The 26,243-nt window shown below is 46.4% G+C and overlaps 1 protein-coding gene across 1 annotated transcript in view; it reads right to left on the bottom strand.

Moving 5' to 3' along the window:
* The window catches only part of RIPOR3 (RIPOR family member 3), a 156,868-nt gene extending 131,910 nt beyond the window's left edge, over positions 1 to 24,958 (bottom strand). The window contains exon 1 of the mRNA XM_053250826.1: positions 24,795 to 24,958. The gene's annotated coding sequence lies outside the window, so the exon portion shown is untranslated. The remainder of the gene's footprint in view (positions 1 to 24,794) is intronic.
* Positions 24,959 to 26,243: the final 1,285 nt, after the last annotated feature.

Genomic DNA, 26,243 nt, shown 5'->3' with positions numbered 1-26,243 from the left:
CAAATGGGGTGGGTTCACACAATTGATCTAATGACATTGTTAAATTAAGTTAAAATCTAAAATTATAGATCTCGGCTTCATTTAGATTTGGAGCATTCCCAAACAAAGACTGGGATCATTTCCTGAATTTACACAATCTTGTACCTAGATGGACAGTGTACAGTTCATTTGAAACAATCTACAGTTCATTTGAAACAATCTAACCACCTTGAGATTGTTTTTAATGAAAGGCAGTATATAAATTCAACAATAAATAAATAAATATTTCTGAATAAAACATACCTAGTTCATAGCAATGGTTAAATTTGAATTGGGAACTTCCTAGTTCACAGCTCAGTCTCTTAACATATTTAATACGGTTAAATATGCTAAATTGGGCTGGTTCAGACATCACACAGAACCTTGGTTGAAGCCAAGCTACATGCGATGTCCCTGAGGCTCGGGAACGCATGCTCTGCCCTCTCAACCCCATGCGAGTGTCCATTTCCTATCTATGTTAAAATAAACCAAGATTTGTTGTGACATCTGAAGCAACCAAAATCATCTTATTCTAACCTACTAGCTTCAAATAACCTAAGCTCTGTACCCATGTTTGACATGAGCTACACATCTTAGATTATTTGAAGCAAGTAGGTTAGAATAAGCCAGGATGTGTTAGTTCAAATGTCACAACCAATCTTGTCTTATTTTAACTTAGATATGAAGAAGACACTCATGTGAGGGGAGGGGGAGTGTGTTTCCAAGGCTCAGGAACACTGTGCAGAGCTCAGCTTTAACCTATGTTCTGCATGACTGGTTGCCTATTCACTACTGAATTCAATTTAAGGTCCTGGTTTTGACCTTCAAAGCCTTGTGGGGTTTGGCACCTGTTTACCTACAGACCTGCCACTCCCATCCAGTTACATCCTGTCTGGTCAGATCTGGTCAGATGGCCCTTTTGTCGGTCCCCGATTTCCGAGAGGTTCGGGGAGCTAGAACCCATGAAAGGGCCTTCTCGGTTGCCGCCCCACTTCTCTGGAATTCCCTTCCCCTGCAGATTCGTTTAGCTCCTTCTTTGTTGATTTTTAAATCTCTATTGAAGACTTTTCTTTTTCGACAGGCTTTTACCCTGTAGTTTATCTATTCCGCACCCCCCCCCGCCCCTGTTATTTACTTTAGTTTTATTTAGAAAGTAATTTTAATACTGTCTTGTTTTGCATGTTTTTGACACCACCCAGAGTCTTCGGAGTGGGCAGTATATCAAATGTTTCAAATAAATAAATAAATAAATAAATGACTTCTGAACCAGTCCACTATGAACTTCTGCCCTAGGGCAGGAAGGATACCACTGAAGGGACGCTTACGTAGATGTTAAAACTGTGGGAAATTTCTTGGAGAATACTGCTTGAAGGAGACTGTTATACAACTAGCCAAATATTATTTATATTGTGTTCAACCTGCAGGAATGAAAATGCAAATGCAAACAGCAACAAGAAAACACAAAAGTTATGTGCATAAATCCTTTTGCACCATGGGACTTTGCCCTCCCCTCATCTCTTGGTTCCATCCATCCAGGCTGGAGAGAGTATGTGTGAGATTGTGAAGTGTGTGATGACTCACACAATAAATCAAAGAGGTTATGTGAGTACAAAGAGAAATATGTTGGAGGGGGGAATGCTATACATAGAAAGCATCCATCTTCATGCACTTGAATAATCCAAATATAGCTTAGCGGGCTGTTTAAACTTTCCAAAAATGTTCAACTTTTCAGTTGACACCAAGCCCAAGACATTTTTAGCAATGAAATTATGGGGACATGGAGCTTGCACAGAGCAGTTCCAGCATCAAAACATTTCCTCATCCTTGAACATCTAGGAGAAGAAAGCCACTATCGGCTCATATGAAATGGTCTAATTCCAGCAGCAGTGCAGCTTCTGTGGCATGGAAGTCAGAGAGATACAGTAATTTGCTCGGGAAAATGACGGTGGGCTCAAATGTGGATCCGAATTACAGTCTTCTAGTTGCTTATGCTCATTTCAATATACTGGTAGCACCAGAAGAAAATATATTGGGGGGAGCAAAGATTAGAATGGGCAAAATGTACTTCTGGGAAGGATGAGCCTGACCTACTTGTCTGGGGGGGGGGGGGCGTGCCCCACCCCCAGACTGCTTTGGTGTTACCTATGTTTTAAAATAAAGACTCTGGGAGTCAAGCCACACATTCAGCTAAATGTGTTGTTACGAGGTGAACTTAAGGCTGGGCGTCTCTTTTATTAAGTAGAAAGCAGTTATGGGGGGCAGTCCTGATTTGGACAAGCGCGGGGAGTTAACCACTTGTTAACTCTCCTGGAGGCTTTACACACAGGGCTTCTACCCCGAATCTCCTTCAGAAGAGAGATTCAGGGTTCACACACCAACCAAACTTACCCCGAAGTCCCTTCGAGGTCCTTGGACCCACTCCACACACAAGTCGGGCTTTGTCTTGTGAATTCTAGCTTATCTCAAGGTATTTCCAGATTTTTAAAATCCTAGTTTTAAGCTACTTTTTCTGAAAATGCGGGAGCAAATAAAGAGAGGCACTGCCATAGAATCATTAGCATGATAAGAAGGATACTCTCTTTAGAAATGCAGATGTAGCTCTTTAGTAACCCCCCCCCCATTGGCTAGAAGGAAAACACAGATGCCTGCCATGTGAACATGCATCAAAAGCAAACCCTAGAGCAGAGGGGAGGGGCTGCTTCCCTCAATGCCATGACTGTGATTCGAAGTGGCTTCGCTCAACATTTACCCTGAAGCATGAAGCCCTGTGCGAATAACTCCATGGAGCATTTCCAGACAGTAGGCTTTACCATGGGTTTACTGTGAGGCTTTACTGCAAAAGACATGATGAAGTCACCCACCCACTTGGAGATTTAATTGAGACTCTGGGGAGGGAGCTGAATCGTGAAAAATGACAGCTCTAGCAACTCACATGGGGGGGAAATCGAAGCCATCCCTAAGAGGCAAAACTTTAGGTGAAACTGCAACAGTAATTTACCAGAAATTCCAGAAAGTAGGGACTGTCCCTGTTATATAGGGACAGTTGAAGCCTATGCCAAATGTGAGGTGTTCCAGGGAGTAGCTATAGCTCCTTGGCAGGGAACACGCAGAAGGCCCCAAACTCAATCACTGAAGAGGTGCTACCAATCAGTGTGGATGGTAGTGAGCTAGATGGACCAATGGTTCAATTCAATATAAGGCAGCTGCCTATATTCACCATAGGCAGACCACTGATCCATCTAGGGACCTGCAAAGCATGTTCTCTACCATTCCCAAAGTATAAGGCGTGTTCATATGCTCAACCCCAACAAAAAAGTCTGCTAATTTTTTCAGACATCAAATGTTTTATATAAAGACTTCGGGGAGGAAAAATTCCTGGACGTCTTCAGCATCAGCATGGAGGGAGGAACCATTTAACAACTATACTACAGTCTGAAAAACAACCCACTAACATTCCCACTGAGATTACTATATTGCTGATGTTTTCCAGTCAAGGCTTGACTTTAAAGGAGCCATTATAAGTTAAAGCAGAGGACCTAATAAAAGAAGGCAGAGCTGAGAACCTACCAAAAGAACTGAAGAAGCAGCTAGGAAGAATTTCCATGCTGGAGGTGTCAGAAAGAGACTGAAAATAAAATCACCAGTATAATATTGCCCTTCGTTGTGTGGCAACATATGGGATAATCTGTGCCGTTCTGGTCCTCCCATCACAAAAAGGACATGTAGGGCTGGAAAAGCAGCAGAAAAGGGAATCAACATTATTAAGGAGTTGGAAACTCCTACAAAGAAAGGCTAGCATTTGAGGGTGCTATTTCGCTTAGGAAAAACTGGTTGAAGCAGGGCATGAAACAGGTTTATAAAATTACACGCAATATATAGAAGGTTGAGAGAGAGAGAGAGGGAGAATGCTGACACATAGTACTAGAATTCAGGATCACACAAGGAAATTGATTGGTAGTAGATTCAGAATGGGGGAAATGAACTATTATTTCATGCTATACAAAGAACTAATTGAATCTTCTGCTGTAAGAGGCAGTGAAAGGCATTCGTTGAGGTGGAGTTAAAATGGGATTAGACAAGTTTATGGAAGAGAGATATAGCTCCCAATTGGAGGATGAGGCAGACAGTTCAAGGGATGCAACAGGGTGGGAAGACATTTCAACCCAGATCCCAGGCAACCCTGAGATGCTGGATTCCCCACAGCAGGAGAACCAGGGGAACCAGAGCCACCACTTAGAAATGTGGGTAGGGCCACTTTAAACAATAGATCTTTCCCCAGAGAAGCAGCAGGGCCAGTCCACTCTACCAGGAAAGCAGCTATAAACTTTGGCAGTCAACTCCAAATATCTACTGGAGCAACATGCATCTCATGCCTGTTTTATCCAGCTCTCATGAGCTCCTGCTTGGAGCTATCCAAGGTCCTGACCTTCTTTTCCCTTGGACCTGACTTGGTTCCCCATCTCAACGGTGGCCGCAACTCATTCTGTAACTGGATAAAATGCCCTTCAGACTACTTTAAGCCCATTTCCCCCCAGCTGGTTCTAAAACAGGAAATAAGCTTGGCTGGGGTAGATTCAGGCAGAGGGGCATTTGCATGGGGCAGCTGGGAAAGACAGGAAGGTTTAAGCACCCACACACACACTGCCCATGTGCTGCTTCTCTCATGGAAGTGTTCCCATGCCCTCCATTTGCATAATGTCATGTTGCCTCATTCCAATCAACTTTTCCAAGCTGTGTCTCTGCATAAGGAGTAGTTATTCAATGATCCAACTGAAGGATCTAGTCATACCCACCCAATGCAGAAATGCAGCACTATTACCCATCCTCAGTGGAAGCTAATTGGAGGGAGCCAAGAACACAAGCAATGAATCATGCAGAGCTGCAAGGGATAGGCACCTCTAGGGGTGGGTTGGTCCTTTAGGTTCACAGGCATGAGCCCAAATTTGGGAATTATTTGGGAATCTTAAGCAGAGATTCTCTCTTCACTCTTGCTACTAATACATTCACTCTTGTTACTAATGTGTGATAACAACATAATAATATTTACCAGCATCAGAACCTGTCACCATCCTGTGAAGTCAAATATGTTTTCCTATTTTCAAAAATTATCATCTGCTCCAGCCACTAAACTTGGTGTGAGTGGGTTGGAATAAATCAGCTCTTAAGAAATGCACATCCTTTAGGAAAAACATTTGTTTCAAAAACCTCCTCAGGATTTAATAAAACTGTCTCTGAGGAACATAAATCATGTCCCTAATACAGTATATTTCAATTTCCAGTCCTGGATGGAGAACCTTAAAATGTTAACAGATGTAGGAAAATACAGTCTTCCTCCTCCTCCTTCACCCTCCCTACACGCCCCTCCCCCCCACACACACACCGGAAACTCTGGAATATGAATGCAACATTTCTATTCACCATTATGGGGGGTGGGTACTGGAAAAAGTGCTTTTCTAGTCAGATTGTTTCTGTGGTAACACATCTGGTCATATAATTCTGGGCCAGGATGCTAACTATTTTGGAAGACAGCAAATCATGTTGTTGTTGTCCGTAAGAAATATGTGGAGTACAGAATACAGATATGCAGTTGCAGATGCATTTGATCAGATAGGATTCCCTCCTCCTCACCTCACTCCACTCTCAATCATATGGGACAGCTGTTTGTTTGTTTGTTTTCTTGCTTCGATATTTAAAAAAATCAAAGAGAAAAAAAAGAAGAAATCCTTCCAACCTCTTGGAATTGTTAAAGCTTAGTTTTTAATTTATATATATTGGGTGTGTATTACAATAATTGGTTGTAATTATTGCTTCAACGTGAAATAATAGCAGAAATGCTTGCATTGCATGATTTAGAAGAGCCTGGATCTTTTTCTGACCACGTGATATAGTTAGCGCGAAAAAAAGTTAGCAATCACACTTGTCTTTCTGAAATGTCTGCATAAATATTTATACTGCAAACAAAGTACAAGTTACGTCTGTTTTAGTACTAAATGCAGAGAGCGCAGGCTCAAACTGGGGTTGCTGGAAGGGGAACCAGCTGCCAATATACTCTCCTTGGCCCGCCTCCTCCCCCAGCAAGCAGCCCATAAAAGACCCTTCTCTAGAGGCCCTTCCAAACAGTCCATTGACTATGCAATTAATGTGCATTTGTTTCTCATTTGTCATGCAGCTTGTCACACCTTCCTTTGGAATTGCACTTCTGTGAGGGGGATATTGCATCTCTCGCAGTTTGCACACTGTAATACTTTGTACATGGCATGAAAGGAGGGTCAGTCTCCGTGACTGCATGCCTTCTGCTGCTTGGCAAAGATGTGCCAGGGAGAGGATGCCACTCTGGGCAGTGCCCAATGGTTGAGATACCACAAGCCCAACTGCATAGGATTTGCCAAGCAGAGCCAGAAATACTGAGCCTGGCTTGGACAGGTCTCAGACATTGCTGAGGAAGGAACATTAATTACGCCGGCTTTCCGGATGGTAAAGCCATTGGCAATCTATCAAGAAAGCCAACAGGGGCAGTTTCTGTCCACCAAGCTAGCCAGAACCTCCAGGGCAAAGACAGCAGAGCAGCCATGTGTCTTGATGTAGCCTTCCCTCCAGTTCAAAGCTCCTGCTTTTGTACCACCAGTCTCACAAAAGCCTGGGGACTACATCCTATGCAGAGGTGCTCTTGCCCCTGGGCTTTGGGGCCAAAGTCCAGGGCCTCCATAGCCCCTGGGCAGAGCCATGCAGCAGCAACTCACAAGCAAAAAAAACGGGTTTGCGGAGCGCTCGCTTAGCAAACCCAGTTTAAGGGGAGGGTTACTTGAGCGGGTTACCGCAGCCGAGCCCAGTGGTTCACACGGTATGCAAAAATCGGGCTAGGCTCCCTTAGCCTGATTTTTGAAGACCGTGTGAATAGCCTCACTGTGTGCAGTTTCAGGAAACAGCCACCAGAACAGAGGCTTTGCAGACAGAACTTTTACTTCGAATCCCCTCCAGATTGGAATGTGTCAGTCCACATATTAGTTTCTGTTCATTTACCCCAACAACTCTGCAGGCTATCAGGGATGAGTACACACCCAATTCTGCTTTTCCCTGAATTACTGTTAAGAATTACTGTGCATTCTTGCTTGCACCGAATGATTTCTGGGGTTAAAAAATCCTCTATTTGCGGCAGCTTTTTTTTTTTTTTTTTTAAACTAAGCATTCTGGTATTCCCTGCAGCTTCTCCCGAGATGTGTAGAGTAGCCATAGTAGTAGTAATTCAGCTTTTTTCAAAACTCAGTGAAAGGGAGTTTGACAGCTGTGTTGGGTATGGTCAGGTCAGCTCTGAGTGATTTGCATTTGTGAGTGCTGGGGGTGGGCGGGGGGACACAGAGTTCAGTTAAGGTGCCAGCTATCATTACTTCCCGTCTCCCAAGCACTGAGCAAAATGCTGTCTGAATCGAACTGAAAGCCAAGCGATGGGGCTGGAAAGAGGGGGAAACCACCCCTCCCTCCCCAGAGGATCTGCTGCTGCTGCTGGGCCACCACGGAGCAAGAGGAGGAGGGGAGATAACATAACAATAAAAATCCAGGCTGGGAAGGGGGCTGGCTCCTCTTCCATCTCCTCCTCAGTGCAGCAAACATGTAGAGCCGGGTGGCTGAAGAGAATCCATTGAGTCACTGCTGTCTTCATAAACACCTCACACACCAACCAACCCCAAGAGGAGAGGGAGAAAGGGATCAAGCAGAGGAGAGGGAAGAGAAGGAGGAGACTCCTCAGCCAAGGCTGGGTTCTTATCTTCCCCCACTGCCACCGCTGTCACCTCCCTCTGTGTATGCGACTGGAGCAGGGCAGGGAGGGGATTGCTTGGCCATGGTGAGTCGGTACCGAGAAGGGAGGAGAGGGGGAGGGGGAGGAGGGGGAGGAGGAGAGAGAGAGAGAGAAGGAGCCTGCATGAATATGAGTGTTACTCTCACTCTTTTGTCACACTAACAAAAAAAAAATAGTCTCTGCCTGTGGTTGCTTGGATAAAAAAAAACCCGGAGCAAGCAGTGGGAACGCACACGGTAAAAGATCTGCAGGGATTGCGGAGAGGAGCTGTGCTATGTGAACTGTCCATTTAACTGTCCATTTAACTGTCCATCTGTGAATCTGCTGTGAAGCAGATTCACTCTTCAGATACCCTGCGGCATGAAGCCATGTGTGAATAACTCCATGGTGAAGACACAGAAGCTGCCTAGTGACTTCCCTAGGAAGACAAGTGGGAACCCTTTATCCCTAAGAAACTGCTGTACCTTGTGCCTTCTGCAGTCACTTCAATGCAAAAGCTGTTCCTTGATGTTCCACTGCCAGCGGGCAGTGAAGGAAAGCACCGGCGTGTGGGCGATGAGGGAAAGCGCCGCTGGAGGGCGGTGAGAGAAAGAGGACTGGGAGGGGGAGAATGGACTGGGGCTGAAAACAAAATGAAGATGGGGGGAGAGACAGGGAGAACTAGGGGTGCAGATGCTCTGCACCATATCAGCTAGTAATACAGAATACTGTAATAGAATAAATAAGGGACAAGGATCCTTATATCACACAGTATATTTAAAAGGCCTCTCTTCTCTGCTTTCTGACATACTTTTGAACATCAGAAACATCCCATTTTTATCTTTAAAAAAAAACTGCAATAGTGGCGGGGAAGAATGTTTAGCTTGGGAATCATCATACCATCTTGAAATCTTTGGGCTTTTGTAGTATTTCTAGTGTAGGTAGCAAAAACAAAATTATCCATGGTTTGTAACCATCACTAAACTTAGCTTCAATGGCTGATTGAACCTAAATTCATTTTTCCCTGGTTGCCATAGAAATCATGACTGTAGGCCTTCTGTCTTTGAAGCCACACTGAAAGTTTCCAAAACAGAAAACTCTGCTTGCAGAGAATTAGTTGGCAACTGAAATGGGCTTGGAAAAATGGCACATAAGAAATGGATCTGCCTGTGCTTGTGCTAGAGAAGGCTCCAAGTACAATCCAGCCCCACACAAAAGAATGTGAGCTCAGCAAATGGCCCTCTTGCACTTCTCCCCCATTTCAGTGGGGCACAGCAAAAAAAAAAAAAAAAAGCCCACCACCTCCAAAAATGAGCATTAAAAGCAAGATCCTCGAGTCCTGGACTTGCACGCCTGAAAGATGCTTAGTACAACAGTTGTTCTCTGTGAAATAGTTGGCTGTCACCATCATCTACTTTCCATTCCAAAGTTCAGTACAGGCCAAATTACAGCTTGATTAATTACAGTCTGCCAACTCACTTCCTCTTGGCCTTTTGCTAAAGTCACGTTTGTAAAACATTAAACAGATATTGTACACATACTGTCTACACGATTCTATACAGTTCTTCTCCCAGTCCTTCCTGTATCCCATTTCTCCAACAAAATGGTGTGATTAATTGCCTTCTAGGGGTCATTTTTCTATCCTTGATTCTTTGCCTAATATCAATCCTTGAAGAACTGGCAGAGCTATGATTCCCCAAGGAATAAAATGATGAGTGTACTAGCAAAGGATTTTGAGAACCAGAGATCACTATGTGTGAAACCCCCATCTCACAGAATTTCCATCCATCAAATTCCTTTAAAAATGAGCAGGTAATCCCTGTCTCCCAGACCCATCACCAAGCAGGGCTGTCTTTGAGAATCAGATTTTCACAGTGCTGGAAAATCTACTCCTGGGTGCTTTCCAGATTGCACGCTACCACAGTGTCACAACGTATTCCTTAAGTGTGCTTCTGCACTGCCTGCGCTGTTCCTGTGCTGTAAGCAAGATGCAGTTCACATTTCCGATGCCTTCTTTCAGATTTTGTTGCTGCGTTGCAGCCCTATAATGTTGCATATGCATTGCTGAAAAAATAGCTGTATTTCCCCATTGTAGTTTACAATGGATTTCAACTGCGGTTTGAATTCGGTACACAAAATGTTGCAGTTTACACCACTTTTTGCGTTGTAAGGCTCACTATCTAGAAACCACCCTGAACAAATTCAGAAGCCATTCTCCGAATTGCATAGGCAAGCAAACCTTTTCTTATACAGGCAGCTCTCCACTTAAGTTAAGACAAACAGCACTTAGGATATTTGTAAATTGCCACCTTGTTTCAACTTTACAACGGTGCTTCAGCTTTACAACACTTGCTGCAGCGGGGGAAGTGTGCTAGATGGTTGCTGTTGCACGGGCTGGCGGAGGAAGAAACAATGGTAGCTAAGACTCATGTTGCCATCAAGACTGTGGAGGGATCAGCTGACTTGCCCGTTAAAGAACCCCCCTCTCCACTGCTAGTGCTAGTGCTAGTGCTAGTGATGCTGCTACTGCTCCAGGGTTAGCTGCAGTGCTGTGAGAGGGAGAAAGCCTGGCCCTTTCCCAGCCCTCATACTGTTTCCTACCTGCCCTCCTTCCTTCCCTGTCTATCCATTGCCAAAGAGGGTTGAGGGGGATGAGGGGGAGGGGGAAATGGATGTTTGTTACCCAGTTGCCTCCCTGCCTCCCTGCCTCCCATGGAAAAGGAAGAGTGAACCAGGAAAAGAAGTGGGTGGCAAGGGGAAGCAAGTTCTGATTCTCCATCATCAACTTCTCTTCTGCACATCTGTGACTGACACACCAGCAGCTTTGACAGCAGCAATTAAAAAACAGGGTATCCCACCGTGGTTCAGGAACCAAATCCCCATTTTTCCTAAGGGGAAATCGCTTCTGAGTTCTTAAGTTCTTATCACAACTTAAGACATAGTCTTCAGGGACCAATTGTGGGTCTGAGGACTCCCAGTAATTAAAAATAAATAAATACCACACGCACCCAGGTCTCTTTTACCCCACCACACTTTAGGCTAAAGTTATTGAGTTAACAGCACAAGGCATCCATGACTGTGTGTTTATTGAGGGGAATCTTCTTCCATGGGTTGGTGGAAGTTTCAAAAAGGGAGGGAGAGTTTCAAGAAAGAATCATAGAATTGCTTGCAAACAGTGTTCTCTCTAAAAAAATTTCATCTGTGTTCAGAATGAGTTGTGTTCTGGGCAGAAGTATCAAGGCAGTGTGTGCACACATGCATTCAGAGTGGAGCCTTCCTGATTAAACCTGAGTGAGATCTTGAGCACACATCAAAAACTGTGTGAGCACGCACACACCTTAGAGGGAACACTGCTTGCAAAATGTCCCATCGTTACCACAGGAGTGTGCATGCAAAGAGAAGGCTTTATATTGCAAGGATTCCTGGGGGTGCAGCGGATTTGTGTATATTCTGCACACACTGACACACTGCACTAGCTTGGTATCCCTATTACTGCGGCCCCTAATGTTAGGATGAGAGGGCAGACATCACCCTCCTCATCACAGTAGTGTCTTCAGTTACAGCCCTTCCCTTTTCCTCAAAGGAATGAGTGGCAGAGATTCACTTATATGGGAGAAGGAAGAGAGAAATATTCAGGGAAACCGCAGCAGCTGCTGCTGCTGCTACTACTACTACTGCTACTACTGGCTAATGCTGCTGCTACTACTACTACTTTCTGCTCCTAGTGACCTCAACCACTTAGAATCCTTTAGCCATTGTGACTGGTGATGATGGGAGTTGTTGGAGGTAGTCCAACAACAAGAGACGTAAGTTTGGGGCAGTATAAAAATATGCAAAATAAATAAACAAACATCTGGGGACCCAAGATTGGCAATCCCGTCCCCTGCTATAACCTTATCAGCTCCCTCTGAATAGGCAGCAGCAAGAAAACAATGTGTTGACTTGCCATCTGAAAGAGCATGGTGCAGGGCTGTACAACCCTCCAACTAGCAGTTATGGGGGTCCTCAGTCACTGGGGCACGAATGGCAGCTTCCCTCCTAATGCAAACAGCAGCCTGAAGATGTGTGGTCTTCGTCAGTACCATGACACAAGTGGAAAGAAGTGTTTTCCCCACTTTAACTTCTATCCATGTCATAAGTCCGATCCTGATTGCTTTCCCCCTTGGCTGCTGTTCAGATTAAACAAACAAACAAACAAACAAACAAAGCAAGGCCAAACCATGCACTTTTTTGGCCTTTTTGTCCAAATGCCTTCCAACTTTCACTTTCAGGCATTTAACCCAGTAATCTGTAACTGTGGCCAAGATTGCAGCCAAATCCTACCCCAAGTGATAACTAGGGCTGTCACCCAGCTAAAGACATCATTGTCTATTAATTGTATCAGTTTTAGCTGGTTAATTAATTGACTAAATCTGTATAACTTTGCATATGAATTAAAACAGGAATTTACAGTGGGGTCCTTAATTCTTTTCATACATACAGTACATGTATGTCATAACAGGCAACATTTATAAAATGCATTACTTCTATGTGAAAGAGAAGGAAGTATAGCTCTTCTAACATGGCACTTGCCATCTGCAAATTTGAGTATTAAAAATAGTGTGTGTGTGTGTGTGTCTGTGTCTGTGTCTGTGTCTGTGTCTGTGTCTGTGTGTGATATTTCCCCTGATTAACCAGGGGCCACATGTTTAATCAATCATAATGCTTTCAATTTAACATTTTTACTAACTTTATTTTTATTTTCAAGGCACCCAGAGGGGTGTACATGGTTATGCTTATTCTCACAACAAACTTGTGAGGCAGGTTAGGCTAAGTGACTGACCCAGAGTCAGCCAGTGACGTTCATGGCTGAATGGAGATTTGAACTTGGGACTCCCTGGCCCTAGTCCAACACTTTAATTATGGTGGCTCTCTAATCAACTAAACATGACAACCTTAAGTTATTGTCCCAGCTGGCCCATTTAAAATAATAGGTTTGGGCCAGTTTGGTCAATGATCCCCTGACTGGCCCAACCTCATGCAATTAAAACACCTTCTCCATCTTCTCACCATTTGTTAATTGGAGGGTGTGGGAAGTTAAATCCAAACCATCCCGTTCACATGCTACAAACCACCCCACCACGTGGTTAAAGTACAGACACCCCTGTGCCAGGGTGGGGGGAGACATTCTCACAGCATATTGACATCTTAATCACTTGTGATTGGACCAGTTGGTAAAGGATCATCCAAACCAGCCCTACGATGTAATGGACAGTGTTGGTCATGGATCAGTGTGACCCAGGGTTCCACATCTCTGCTCAGAGCACGAAGCTCATTGGATGACTCCAGACTAATCATTTTCTTAGATCAGGAGTTCTCAACCTTGGGTCCCAAAATGTTGTTGGACTACAACTCCCATCATCCCCAGACACAATAGCCATTGTGGCTGGGGATAGTGAGAGTTGTACTCCAACAATATCTTGGACCTATGGTGGTTGGGAACCCCAATTTAGGCTAATTCCCCTCCATATCCCAGAGGGTCTGTGCAAGTATAGTGCTCTGAAAGTATGTGGCCCTAAGCTCCTCAAAGGATCGGATGTAGCAATAGCAATAGCAATAGCACTTACATTTATATACCGCTCTATAGCTGGAAGCTCTCTAAGCGGTTTACAATGATTTAGCATATTGCCCCCAACATTCTGGGTACTCATTTTACCGACCTCAGAAGGATGGAAGGCTGAGTCAACCTTGAGCCCCTGGTCAGGATCGAACTTGCAACCTTCTGGTTACAGGGCGGCAGTTTTACCACTGCACCACCAGGGGCTCGTAAATATTTATTTATTTCTATACCACCCTTCCAAAATGTCTATACCACCCTTACAAAAATAAGATGGCCCCCTGTCCCCAAAGAGCTCACAATCTAAAAAGAAACATAAGACAGACACTAGCAACAGTCACTGGAAGTACTGTGCTGGGGGTGGATAGGGCCAGTTACTCTCCCCCTGCTAAATAAAGAGAATCACCACATTAAAAGGTGACTCTTTGCACCTAAGAAGAAATACGAAAAATAAAAATTTGAGGAGTCTGTTTATGAAAGTCTTCATTATATCCTCAACAGAAGCAAGAAAAGGATTCCCAAGCGCTGAACAATCTTGCAGTATCTTCCACACAGAAAGCACCCAATTTCATTTTCTACATAATGCAAGCCTTTTTTATATCACCAGTCCAGTTTTTATACAGCTAGGCTTATCAAAACTGCTATTTAAGGAGATATATCTTTTTAAAATCCAATAAAATGTAGATGGGCTGCGACTCAAAACCTCAACCAGCATTTAAAAGCAAGTGAAACATAATCATCATGCAGCCGTAGAAATTATAACAAAATGCAACTACTTCTAATATTTATATGCCACTTTTTGACAAAAGTTCCCAAAGGAGTTTACATAGAGAAATACATAATAAATAAATAAGATGGGTCCCTGTCCCCAAAGGGCTCACTGTCTAAGAAGAAATATAAAACAGGCACCAGCAACAGCCACCAAAGGGATGCTGTGATGGGTTGAATAGGGCTAACTTTGTACAACTCTCCCTCCACAATGCAAATGTCCCTCCACACAATGCAAAACTTTCAGAGAAATAGAAAAAACATGCTGTATAGAATTATTTCCTTCATAACCATAGATAAAAACATATCAGGCTCAATGGTTTAATCTAGAATGCGTAGTTTAATTAACCAGTCTAGATGGGTTTAATCTAGAATGGGAGGAGAGCTGGTCTTGTAGCAAGCACGAATTGTCCGCTTTGCTAAGCAGAATCCACCCTGGTTTGTATATGAATGGGAGGCTACTTGCTGAGTTACACTGCTAGCACAGGACCCAAAGACAACTGAAGCAGGATTGGCTCAAGACATTTTGATCCACATGATCTGAAAAGTGGATCCTTTGTGCACCTTTTCAGATCCCATGCAACTAAAGTTTAAGAGCAACAAGGTCCCATGCAACAAGTTTTAGAGCAAATCTCTAGGGAAGGCATTCTCAAACCTGGGTCCCCAGATCTCCCTGGGCCATTGTGGCTGGGGATTATGGGAGCTGAAGCAACATCACTGGGGACCCAAGTCTGAGAAGCCCTGCCCTAGTGAGTCCTTGTGGGCCTCCTCTCACCATTAGCAGACTCTGGTCATGAAGCAGGCAGCTCAACTCTAATTTAGAAGGCTGTAAATAAGGATTAGGCCAGTTGGGGGAAGCAGGTCTAACATTCGTTAGTCGTGATAGCTAAAGGGAGCTTCCATATCCAGAGGCAGTGTTCTTCTAATTATCAGAGAAGAAATAGCTGTTTCCATTTGTGTCCTGCTTGTGAGAGGGATTGGAGTAACTGCAGTCAGAAACAGTGTTCTGGTCTAGATAGACCAGATTAGAGGAGGAGAGCTGGTCTTGTGGTAAAGGAAAAGTCGATTTCGACTCCTGTGGTTTTCTTTGGCAGAATACAGGAGGGGTTTACCCTTGCCTCCTCCCATGCAGTAAGTGATGATGCCTTTCAGCACCTTCCTATATCGCTGCTGCCTGATATAAAGCATGAATTGTCTGCTTTGCTAAGCAGGGTCCACCCTGGTTTGTATTTGAATGGGAGACTGCATGTGTGAGCCCTGTAAGATATTCCCCTTAGGGGATGGGGCCGCTCTGGGAAGAGCACCTGCATAATTTCATGCAGAAGGTTCCAAGACTTCTGCCTGCAGCCTTGGAGAAGCTGCTGCCAGTCTGTGTAGACAATACTGAGCTAGATGGACCCATGGTCTGACTTGGTAAAGGTGGCTTCCTAAGTCCCTACACTTCCCCCCTACACACAAAGTGCCATAAATCACACGGCACCTGCAAACCATCAACTCTCATTCATCAGATCTCCACACAGTGAATCATAAGCACTGCTAACTTGGTAAAGAGGCACCTTTTAATGTGGTGATTCTCTTTATTTAGCAGGGAGAGAGTAACTGGCCCTATCCACCCCAGCACAGTACCTCCAGTGACTGTTGCTGGTGTCTGTCTTATGTTTCTTTTTAGATTGTGAGCCCTTTGGGGACAGGGATCCATTTTGTTTATCTTATTTATTTGTTATTTCTCTGTGTGAACCACCCTGAGCCATTTTTGGAAGGGTGGTATAGAAATGAAATCAAATAAATAAACAAACAAGCAAGCAAGCAAGCCAGAATTAGGGTTAGGACATGGAAGATAACAACAACCAACACCCGCACATGTGGAATTACAGGGAAAAGTTTTCTGCGTTTGTCTTCCAGAAAGGCTTTTGCTCTTACATCTTTTCAAAAATTAAGCTCCCCCCCCCCCGAAAATAAGCCCTGGGTGAATGGATGGGGCTGTAGCTCAGTGGCAGAGCACATGTTCTGCAAGCAGAGGTCCCAGGTTCATTCCTGACATCTCCAAGTAGGGTTGGAGAAAGCCCCTATCCAAAACCCCAATGAGATGCTGTCAGACAGTGCAGACAATCCTGAGCTAGAGGGACCAATGGTCTGACTCAGTAGTCAGCAGTATTCATAGAAAGGATACAAGTGATTGCACTGGGAGTAGCTTCTGCCAATGGACCAAACCAAGTACACAGGAAGCTGCCATACATGTGTATCTGGACACTAGTGAATGCACAGCCCTAAGTGTACCATGTTCCCTAGGATATGTATACTTTGGTGACTGTGTATACTCCACATATCACTATTTCTCAAATGTTCTGAAGAGAACAGACAGATATTGGCCTTTTCACAGAGTCCCATCTGAATTCACTCTGCCTTGCAAGCCCACCTGCCAAACCTGCAGCAGCCATGAATGCCCGCATCTTTCTTGCAGGCCCCTGTGAACTGGGGAAACGGAGGCTGACGGGAGTTGTACTCCAGGCAGAGGTGCACCTAGGTAATTTTGGAGCCTGGCCCTAAAGGCCTTTGGAGGCTGCCCTCCCTTGCAAATTAGGCATTGCCATGCTCTGCTGGGTGACCAACCACCCAGGACAGATGAAAGAGGATTTGGGGGGGCCCAGGGGCTGTGGATGCCCTGGACTTCAGCCCCAAAGTCCAGGGGTAAGAGTACCTCTGACTCCAGGAACAGCTGGAGGAGCTCCAACTGGCCACGCCTGCACTAATCCAATGCAAGAATTAGAAGAGGAAAGGGCATCTGAGAGCAAAAACAGATGTGTCATGGGAACTCCATGCCTGGAACATCCAGTGGCTTAAAAACACACACACACACACACACACACACACACACACACACACACACACACGTGTCACTGGGGTCCTGATTTGGATCAGGGCTGTGGTGCAAGGGGGGCTGGGTTAATTCTTTCCCCTCACACCACAGCTGACATCCAAACTCCCCTTTCCAAAACAAAGAGGGGAAACTTTACAGACACACAAAAATGTGCCCATACATTTTTGTCTCTGCATCTTAGAAGAAGCCCAGCAGAGAGGGAAGGGAGAGTCCATCTATCTCCCACCCAGTGCTGCCTGGAGTGAGAGACTAGGTGGGTGCTGGGGTTCCTTCTGCTGTTGCCTGCCTGCTTTTGCTTCCCCTGTGGGGCTGCAGCCTCAGGTCAACATCTGTGGGAAGCGTGGGCAGGACTGGGACCAGCCCCTGAATGACTCAGCTGTTCCTCAGGTCATCTGCTCAGGGCTTTATAGGAAGGCTCCTTGTGGCGGCGGGGTCACCACCGGTGGGGGTCGCCCCTTTTGGGGAGAACGAGGGCGAGGGCTAGAGGGCTTCTGTTTAATTAGTTAAGCTGTTTTAGAATTGGGTTGTTGTAATATGTTTGGGTTCATCTGGAGATGGGGGGACAGGGCGCGCCTTCGTTGACTATGGGGCAGCTTTCCCAGTGGTGTTGGGAAATAGAAGTAATGTTGGCAGGTCAGTGGGCCATTCCAGGGGAAGAATAGTCAGAAATCTAATAGCTGTCTCCCCCTCCGGCTGTCCTGCCAGCTCTTTGACCTCGGGGAGCATTGCCAACAACCCACACAGCTTTTCCCTGCTCCTCTGTAATGCCAGGTCAGTCCAAAATAAATCTGAACTCATCCATGATTTGATCATGGATGAAGAGGCTGACCTGGTATGTATTAACGAGACTTGGTTGGGGGAGGCTAGTGGTCCAGTTTGGTCCCAGCTTCTCCATCCAGGGTACTCTGTAGAAGAGCAGGTGAGGGGACATGGGCAGGGAGGTGGAGTGGCTGTCATCTATAAGGATAACATCTCCCTTACCAGGGTCCCTGTCAGGGTATCGGACCATACTGAATGTGTGTACTTGAGTTTGGGGATCAGGGATAGATTGGGACTTCTGTTGGTGTACCGATCGCCCCACTGCCCAGCGGAATCCCTCACTGAGCTCATGGACTTGATCACAGAACTTGTGCTGGAGTCTCCCAGACTCTTGGTGCTAGGGGACTTCAATGTTCACTTCGGGACCAATCTGTCCGGGGTAGCTTGGGTATTCATAGCGGCCATGGCTTTGCTGGTGATCCTGTTGATGCCCTGGTTGAGAATTGGAACAACTTGCTCACCAGGGCAGTAGACACGATTGCTCCCAAGCGTCCCCTCCAACCTGCTTCAAATTTGGCCTCTTGGTATACGGAAGATCTATGGGGGCTGAAGCAGCAAGGTAGGCGCCTGGAGCGCAAGTGGAGGAAGACTCGACTTGAATCTGAGAGATTGCGACATAGAACACATCTAAAGATCTATGCTCAGGCGATACATGAGGCAAAGAGGCGGTTCTTTTCTGCCCGTATTGCCTCTGCGAGTTCACGTCCAGCGGAGTTGTTCAGGGTTGTGAGGGGATTAGTATCTTCCCCCCCTCCCTTGAACCAGAATTTGGAATCATCAGTTACCCGCTGTGATGTGTTTAAAGAGTTTTTCACAGATAAAATCTCAGATTCGGGGCAACCTAGATGGAGACTCCACAACTAATTTGATGTCTGAGCTGGAGGTGCCCAGCGACTCCTCTTATGGGATTCGACTGGATTGGTTTCAGTTTGTGACTCCTGAGGATGTGGACAAGATGCTTGGAGCAGTGAGGCCTACCACTTGTCCTCTAGACCCTTGTCCAACATGGCTTGTTCGATCTAGTAGGGAGGTTGTTGAAAACAGCCTGGTGGATATCATAAATGCTTCTCTGAGGGAGGGCAGGATGCCTCTTTGTCTTAAGGAGGCAATCATTAGACCTCTTCTAAAGAAGACTGCATTAGAGCCCTCAGAGTTGAGCAATTATAGGCCAGTTTCCAACCTCCCATGGCTGGGCAAGGTAATTAAGAAGGTGGTGGCCTCTCAGCTCCAGGCGGTCTTGGAGGAAACTGATTATCTAGACCAGGCATCCTCAAACTGCGGCCCTCCAGATGTTGCTGAACTACAACTCCCAGCATGCCTAGACACAATTTTTTGTGGCTGGGTATGCTGGAAGTTGTAGTTCAGCAACATCTGGAGGGCCGCAGTTTGGGGATGCCTGATCTAGACCCATTTCAAACTGGTTTTTGGGCGTGCTATGGGGTGGAGACTGCTTTGGTCAGCCTGGTGGATGATCTCCAATTGGCAATTGACAGAGGAAGTGTGACTCTGTAGGTCCTTTTGGATCTCTCGGCGGCTTTCGATATTATCGACCGGGGCTTTCGATACTATCGACCATAGTATCCTTCTGGGACATCTGAGGGGCTTGGGAGGCACTGTTTTACAGTGGTTCCACTCCTACCTCTGGGATAGATTCCAGATGGTGTCGATTGGAGACTGTTGCTCTTCAAAATCTGAGCTTAAGTATGGTGTCCCTCAAGGCTCCGTACTTTCTCCAATGCTTTTTAACATCTACATGAAACCGCTGGGAGAGATCATCAGGGGAATTGGACCTGGGTGTTACCAGTATGCTGATGACACCCAAATCTATTTCTCCATGACAACTTCTTCAGGAGCTGGCATATCCTCCCTAAATGCCTGCCTGGAAGCAGTAATGGGCTGGATGAGGGTAAACTGAAGCTGAATCAAGATAAGACGGAGGTACTTATTGTGCAGGGTCAGAACTCTAGAGACAATTTTGATCTGCCTGTTCTAGATGGGGTCACACTTCCCCAAAAGGAACAGGTTCGCAGTCTGGGAGTACTTCTGGATTCACATATCTCCCTGATTTCTCAGGTTGAGGCGGTGGCCAGGAGTGCTTTCTATCCGCTCCGGCTGATACGCCAGCTGAGCCCCTTTCTCGAGATCAATGACCTCACAACTGTAGTACATTTGTTGGTAACCTCCAGACTTGACTTTTGTAATGCACTCTACGTGGGACTGCCTTTGTACGTAGTCCAGAAACTTCCGTTGGTTCAGAATGCTGCAGCCTGGTTGGCTGCAGCCAGGTTGGTCGTTAATACATCTCGAAGAGACCATGTTACTCCTTTACTGATGGAGTTACACTGGCTGCCAATAGGTTGCCAGACAAAATACAAAGTGCTAGTTATAACTTACAAAGCCCTAAATGGCTTAGGCCCTGGGTATTTAAGAGAGCGTCTTCTTCGTTATGAGCCCCACCGCCCATTGAGGTCATCTGAGGAGGTCCGTCTCCAGTTGCCGCCAACTCATTTGGTGGATACACAGAGACAGGCCTTCTCGGTCACTGCCCCGAGATTGTGGAATGCGCTCCCTGCTGATATACAATCTTCCCCATCTCTAGCAATTTTCAAAAAACACCTGAAAACCCTTCTTTTCACCCAAGCTTTCTCCGCTTCCTAAATTTGGGGGGTTTTAATATTTGGTCTATTTTAAAATTCAAAACCCAATTTCAGGGGTTTTAATCACTGTAATTGTTTAATTGTTTTTAAATGTTTTTAAATTGCTAATTGTTATACTGTTTTTTAATTTGTTTTAGCTCTTTACTGTTTTAGTGGTTTGTTTTAATTGTAAACCGCCCTGAGCCATTTTGGAAGGGTGGTATACAAATCAAATAAATTATTTATTTTTTGATGATGATGATGATGATGATGATGATGATGATTAATCTTAGAGCAACTGGGGGTGGGGGCAGTTGTTCAGGCAGGGGTGATGGGCAACCTTGGCCCTCCAGCTACTCCCATCACCCCCAGCCACACTGTGGATGAGGATGATGGGAACTGTAGTTCAACAGCAGCTGGAGGGCCATGTTTGCCCACTCCTATGATATGGAGGCTGCCTCGGGCAACAAATTGCTCCCATATCTTCCCTGCCTTCCTCCAGCTTCCATGCTTGGCACAATGCTTGGGATGCTTCGTTGCAGTGCTGTTGGGAGGAAAGTGCACTGCCTGCTGTAGGATCTTCTTCTTCCTGGAAGTGTGCACCCACCCAGGACTCTGGTGTCCGGCACCCCACAAGGCTGCCCCCACAGTTGGAGAACGATGACTGTAGGTGCATCATTAGGCACTTACAAGTATGCACACTCCACTCTACTCTAGATGTTTCTCTTCGCCACTGCTTTCTTGCATACAATACCATGAATACAATGGATAGGAACATTGGAAGCTGCCATATACTGAGTCAGACCATTGGTCGGATATTTATATACCACTTTTCAACTGGTTTACATAGATATAAATAAATAGATAGGTTTATAGATAGAGGCAGAGGCATATCTAGGGGAAATAGCCTAGGGCAAGCACTGAAATTGCGCCCCCTGTCCAAACATCCAACACCCATCTTTCAGATAACTTTACCATAATATCAGCTGAAAAATATAAGTCAAGCTTGTTAATCTTTTATATTTCAAAAACGATTTAGCAGTGGGTGTAGCCAGACCCAAAAATGCTGGAAAACTACACATTTCAGTATGCTGGGGCTCATGAAAGACCCAAATACTATGTGGAGGTGTACTTGGAAAACTAAACAGAAGTGCCTGTCTAATTCTCTACTATGCATTGTAGCATCACTATTAGGGGTGTGCACGGAACCACGGAGCTGCGGTGCAGCACTGGGGCGGAGGAGGGTTTACTTACCCCTCCCGCACTTTCCCAACTCCGGCGCCCGTATTTCCTTTGGCAGTAGGGGTGGCAGGATACCTCCCTGCCACCCCTTCCCCTGCTTGGCAGCACAAATGCCCGTATTTCCTTTAGCAATCGGGCGGCAGGATACCTCCCTGCCACCCCTTCGCTCGCTTGGCTGCAAAAGGCTTTAAGCGGGCGAAGGGACGGCAGGGAGGTATCCTGCCACCCCGACTGCTAAAGGAAATACGGGCGCCGGAGTTGGGAAAGCACGGGAGGGGTAAGCAAACCCTCCCCCACCCTTAAAGGAACCCCCCACCCCAATCCACCCAAACCGCCCATGTCCAGACCAGTCCAGAGTCCTGTAGTATGGCCTCTCGACCGGTCCGGGCACATCACTAATCAGTATTACATAAGTTTTAAAAATAAATGGAGAATTTGACTTTTCCCAGACACTCTGAAAATAATTAAAAGATATGCAAAGTAAACTGTGTCACTGCTTGGAATATATTCTAGTATTTCAGAAAGACAGTTAAAATGAGAGAAAGAGAGCAAGAAACTCCCAGTGGGCCTTAATACTAAGGATTTCACACTGATTCAAAGACAAACTCATCATTAATAGCCATATTATTAAGACTTTAACTTACTTATCACAAGAAGCAAAGTAAGAGCAAATGAATACAATCCTAGCTCATAAACTTCAGCTCTGTATTCACAAGCCCTGATTCTCTGTACACAGTGCCAAACTGAATATGTGTACAGTGACTTATATTAATTTTCTTTTTTAAAAAAAAAATTACCTGTAGCCCCTTTGGGGGCTTCCTAAAGGCCGTGGGGGGGGGGGTCTGCAAAGGTCCCTCCTCCCCCTGCTGGCATCTAGGGCCTGGCAGGGACCATTTGAGCATGTGTGGTGGCCATTTTTTAAAATAAATTTTGTTTTTAAAAATGGCCACTGAAAACAAAATGGCCACTGTGCATGCCCAAATGGCCTCTGCAAGGCCTGGAATGCCTAGAGCCTCACAGAGGCCATTTGAGCATATGCGATGGCCATTTTGTTTTCGGTGGCCATTTATATTTTTATTTTTATTTTTAAAAAATGGCACCCCCCTTCAAGTGGTACCTGGGGCACGTGCCCTGCCTGCCCTATGATAGATACGCCCCCAGATAGAGGTTGACAAAGGAAGCTGCTATATACTGAGTCAGGCCATTGGTCCATCTCGCTAAGTATTGTCTACACAGACTGGCAGTGGCTTCTCTGAGGTTGCAGGCAGGAGTCTCTCTCTCAGCCCTATCTTGGAGATGCTGCCAGGGAGGGAACTTGGAACCTTCTGCTCTTCCCAGGGAAGAGAGGAGGGAACTTGGAACCTTCTGCTCCATCCCCTGAGGGGAATCTCTTACAGTGCTCTCACATGTAGTCTCCCATTCATATGTAACCGGGGTGCACCCTGCTTAGCTAAGGGGACAAGTCATGCTTCCTAACACAAGACCAGCTCTCCTCCCAAAAGACAGACAGATAGATAGATAGATAAAATGGCTCCCTGTCCAGTGTTCCCTCTAACAGGGATTTCCAGATGTTGTTGACTACAACTCCCATAACCCCCAAGCAAAGGCTATTGCAACTGGGGATTCTGGGAGTTGTAGTCAACAACATCTGGAACACTGTTAGAGGAAACACTGTCCCTGTCCCCAAAGGGCTCACAATCTTTAAAAGAAACATAAGACAGACACCAGCAACAGCCGGGATATGTGGATGCTATCAGGGGTTCACAAACTTGGGTCTCCAGATGGTTGTACTACATCATCTCATCATCCCCAGTCATAATCCAACAACATCTGGGGACCCAAGACTGAGAATCCCTGGTATATACACTCCACAGCATCTGTATTATTTACTTACATTTATACCTCACTTTTCTGCCAAGGAGACTGGAGTAGTATACACAACAGCCCAGTGAGGTAGGCTAGGCTGAGAGAGAAGTGAGTGGCCTAGAGTCACCCAGTGAGTTTCATGGCAGAATGGAAATTTGAACTCAGGTCTTCCTGATCCTAGTCCAATACTAGCTCTCTATTACAGAGTCCATGCATTCCATTTCAGAGCCAGTAAGGGATTTGGGTTGTGTCTGAGCAGAAAGGTAAACTAGGTTTCTAGGTTTCTTTCACCATATGAGACTAACTATCTGGCCATATTGGTCTGACATGCAAGTTGAAATTTCTGCAGTGCCATGGACTCACTGCATGTCCCAGGGCAACTCACTTAGCTGCCTTTCCAGATCAGTTCCCCCATCTGCAAAAAGGAGAATGATAATTACCAGCCTCACAGGATTTTGCTGAGCTTAAACTGGATAAAAATTATAAAGCACTCTGCATATTTTGTATAATGATAGTAATTACTCTTGTTATTGTTATTCCCTAGAACCTGTACATTCCGTATAGGTGCCTCTGCAGTCCCGGAAATCAGCTAAGTATGGATCGTGTGCCAGAGAAGTGTAGCCTAATCCTATGTAAATGCAGTCAGAACTAAATCCCACTGTGTGTTCAGTAGGATTCACTTGACTAAGAAGTGACTGACACATCCTGACTACAAGGAAGTCCCAGAAATTAAATGGACAGGATAGGCATGCCTCGCTTGCCCTTTTAATTTCAATTGAGACTCCCTCGAGTAAATTTAGTCAGGATGTGTCAGCCACTATAGTCAGAGTCAGAAAACAGACACGGAAACTTTTGTTGGAGCAGACGTTTGACTTATTCGGAGCTCTTCAGCGGGGAGAAAATAGCCCCTATAAGCGTGCAGTTGGAGCAAGCTTGCGAGTTACACGAAACACTTCAGCGGACAGCCCATTTCGAGCCCCTACACATCCCCCCTTTTAACGCATTGCTCTCCACATGCCTCTGGATCTCCAGAGTCACCTGCAGCACTTTTCTGATCATACAGGTATATCTACCTAACCCGACGACGCTCCCCATAGGTGAGGGGAAGGCTCCGGCGGGTCTTAGACTCCACCCCCTCTCCCTCCTCCCCAGAGATGCCCATTATTCATGCCCAGGTTCACAGCTCACCCCACGCACCAAGCAGCGTCCTCCTGTCCACTTCGGACCTCCTTGGCCGCTACATCACTTCTTCCAGGGAAGCGCACCTGGGGGCTCCTCCTCCTCCAGCGGGTCCCGCCGGCCGTCTCTGCTCTCCGCAGCGGCGTCCAGCCTCCGAACCGCTTCCAGCACGGGAGGGAGCCGCTCTCGCTCTCTCTCGACGCCTCCCTCCCTCCTCCCTCCCTCCGGGCTTTGGGGATGTGCCGGCCGCTGGCCTCCCGCAGCTCCTCCTCGCCCGGCTTTGCCGCGAGCGATCTCCCTCCTGGCTGCTGCCTGCAGCGTCCCGATAGGGGCCGCCTTATCGCCGCTGCTGCCCTGGCAGGCTCACTCTCACCCAAGCCAGGCGCCTTTTCCAGGAAGACGCGTGCGGCGGCCTCGGAGGTGGATCGCCCGCCCGCTCCCCCCAACACACACACACACACACACACCCCGCGTGCCCCAGCCTGCTTGTGCGTGTGCTCCGTTCCCTGCCGCGGCGGCCGCTTCTCCTCTTCCCTCCCTCTCTCCTTCTTCCACCGCGACCCCCTCCATGCTGCCGGCAGGAGGGCTGGGGAAATGCGGCCAGGCTCCAGCACACATGCCGAGCCTGCTGCGGTCACGGGCCAGGCCCAAGTGCTGCTGCAATTATTCTTCGGGGAGCATATCCGCGCGCTTCCGCTCCCGGGGCCTTGCCAGATCCACGGGCGAGCCTCCCCGCGCCGACCCCCCCCCCCCCGTGAGCAACCACCTTGCAGGAGTAGAGCTTGTGGGGTGGGGGAGCGAGGGTGGGAGGTGACGCTAAAGGCGAGCAAGCTAAGGAAAAGGTCGGCTAGGCCCACCACGAAGTGAGTTCACACGTGCATGCACACGCCACTGGAAGACACGCGTCGCTGGAGGATTCCCCGCCGAACCTGTGAAGTTGCCTCTATCGGAAAGAATTGGGTTGGAGATGATGAGAGGTGATGCAGGCAGAGATGCACCTAGGTAATTTTGGAGCCTGGACCTAAAGGCCTGTAGAGCACCCACCAGACCCAATTTATTTTAAATTTATATACTGCCTTTCATTAAAACATTCACAAGCGCGATTCCAAATTAAGCATCCTCATGCTCAGCCTGGCAACCACACCACCCAGGACAGATTGAAGAGGATTTTGGGGGCCCCAGGGGCTGTGGAGGACGTGGACTTCAGCTCCAAAGTCCAGGGGTAAGATCACCTCTGGCAGGAAAACTCTGTTTTATCTATGATGTGGGTATGCTCACATCACTGGAGGTTGCAGTCAGTACTTGATGAACATGCATGGGTGGACTGATGCTCACTGTTGTTTTCCCCACTGCCTTTAGCTCCAGAATGGTTTTCGCTCCACTGCTTTAAGAACATGAGAACAGCCTTCTCTGGGTCCTACAAGTACCCGCTTAATCCCACTTTCTGACTTTCATGTTGGCCGGTCT

This window comes from Hemicordylus capensis, chromosome 4, assembly GCF_027244095.1.
Source record: "Hemicordylus capensis ecotype Gifberg chromosome 4, rHemCap1.1.pri, whole genome shotgun sequence".
Taxonomy (NCBI): Eukaryota; Metazoa; Chordata; class Lepidosauria; order Squamata; family Cordylidae; genus Hemicordylus; species Hemicordylus capensis.
This window is presented reverse-complemented; position numbering and strand designations above follow the sequence as displayed.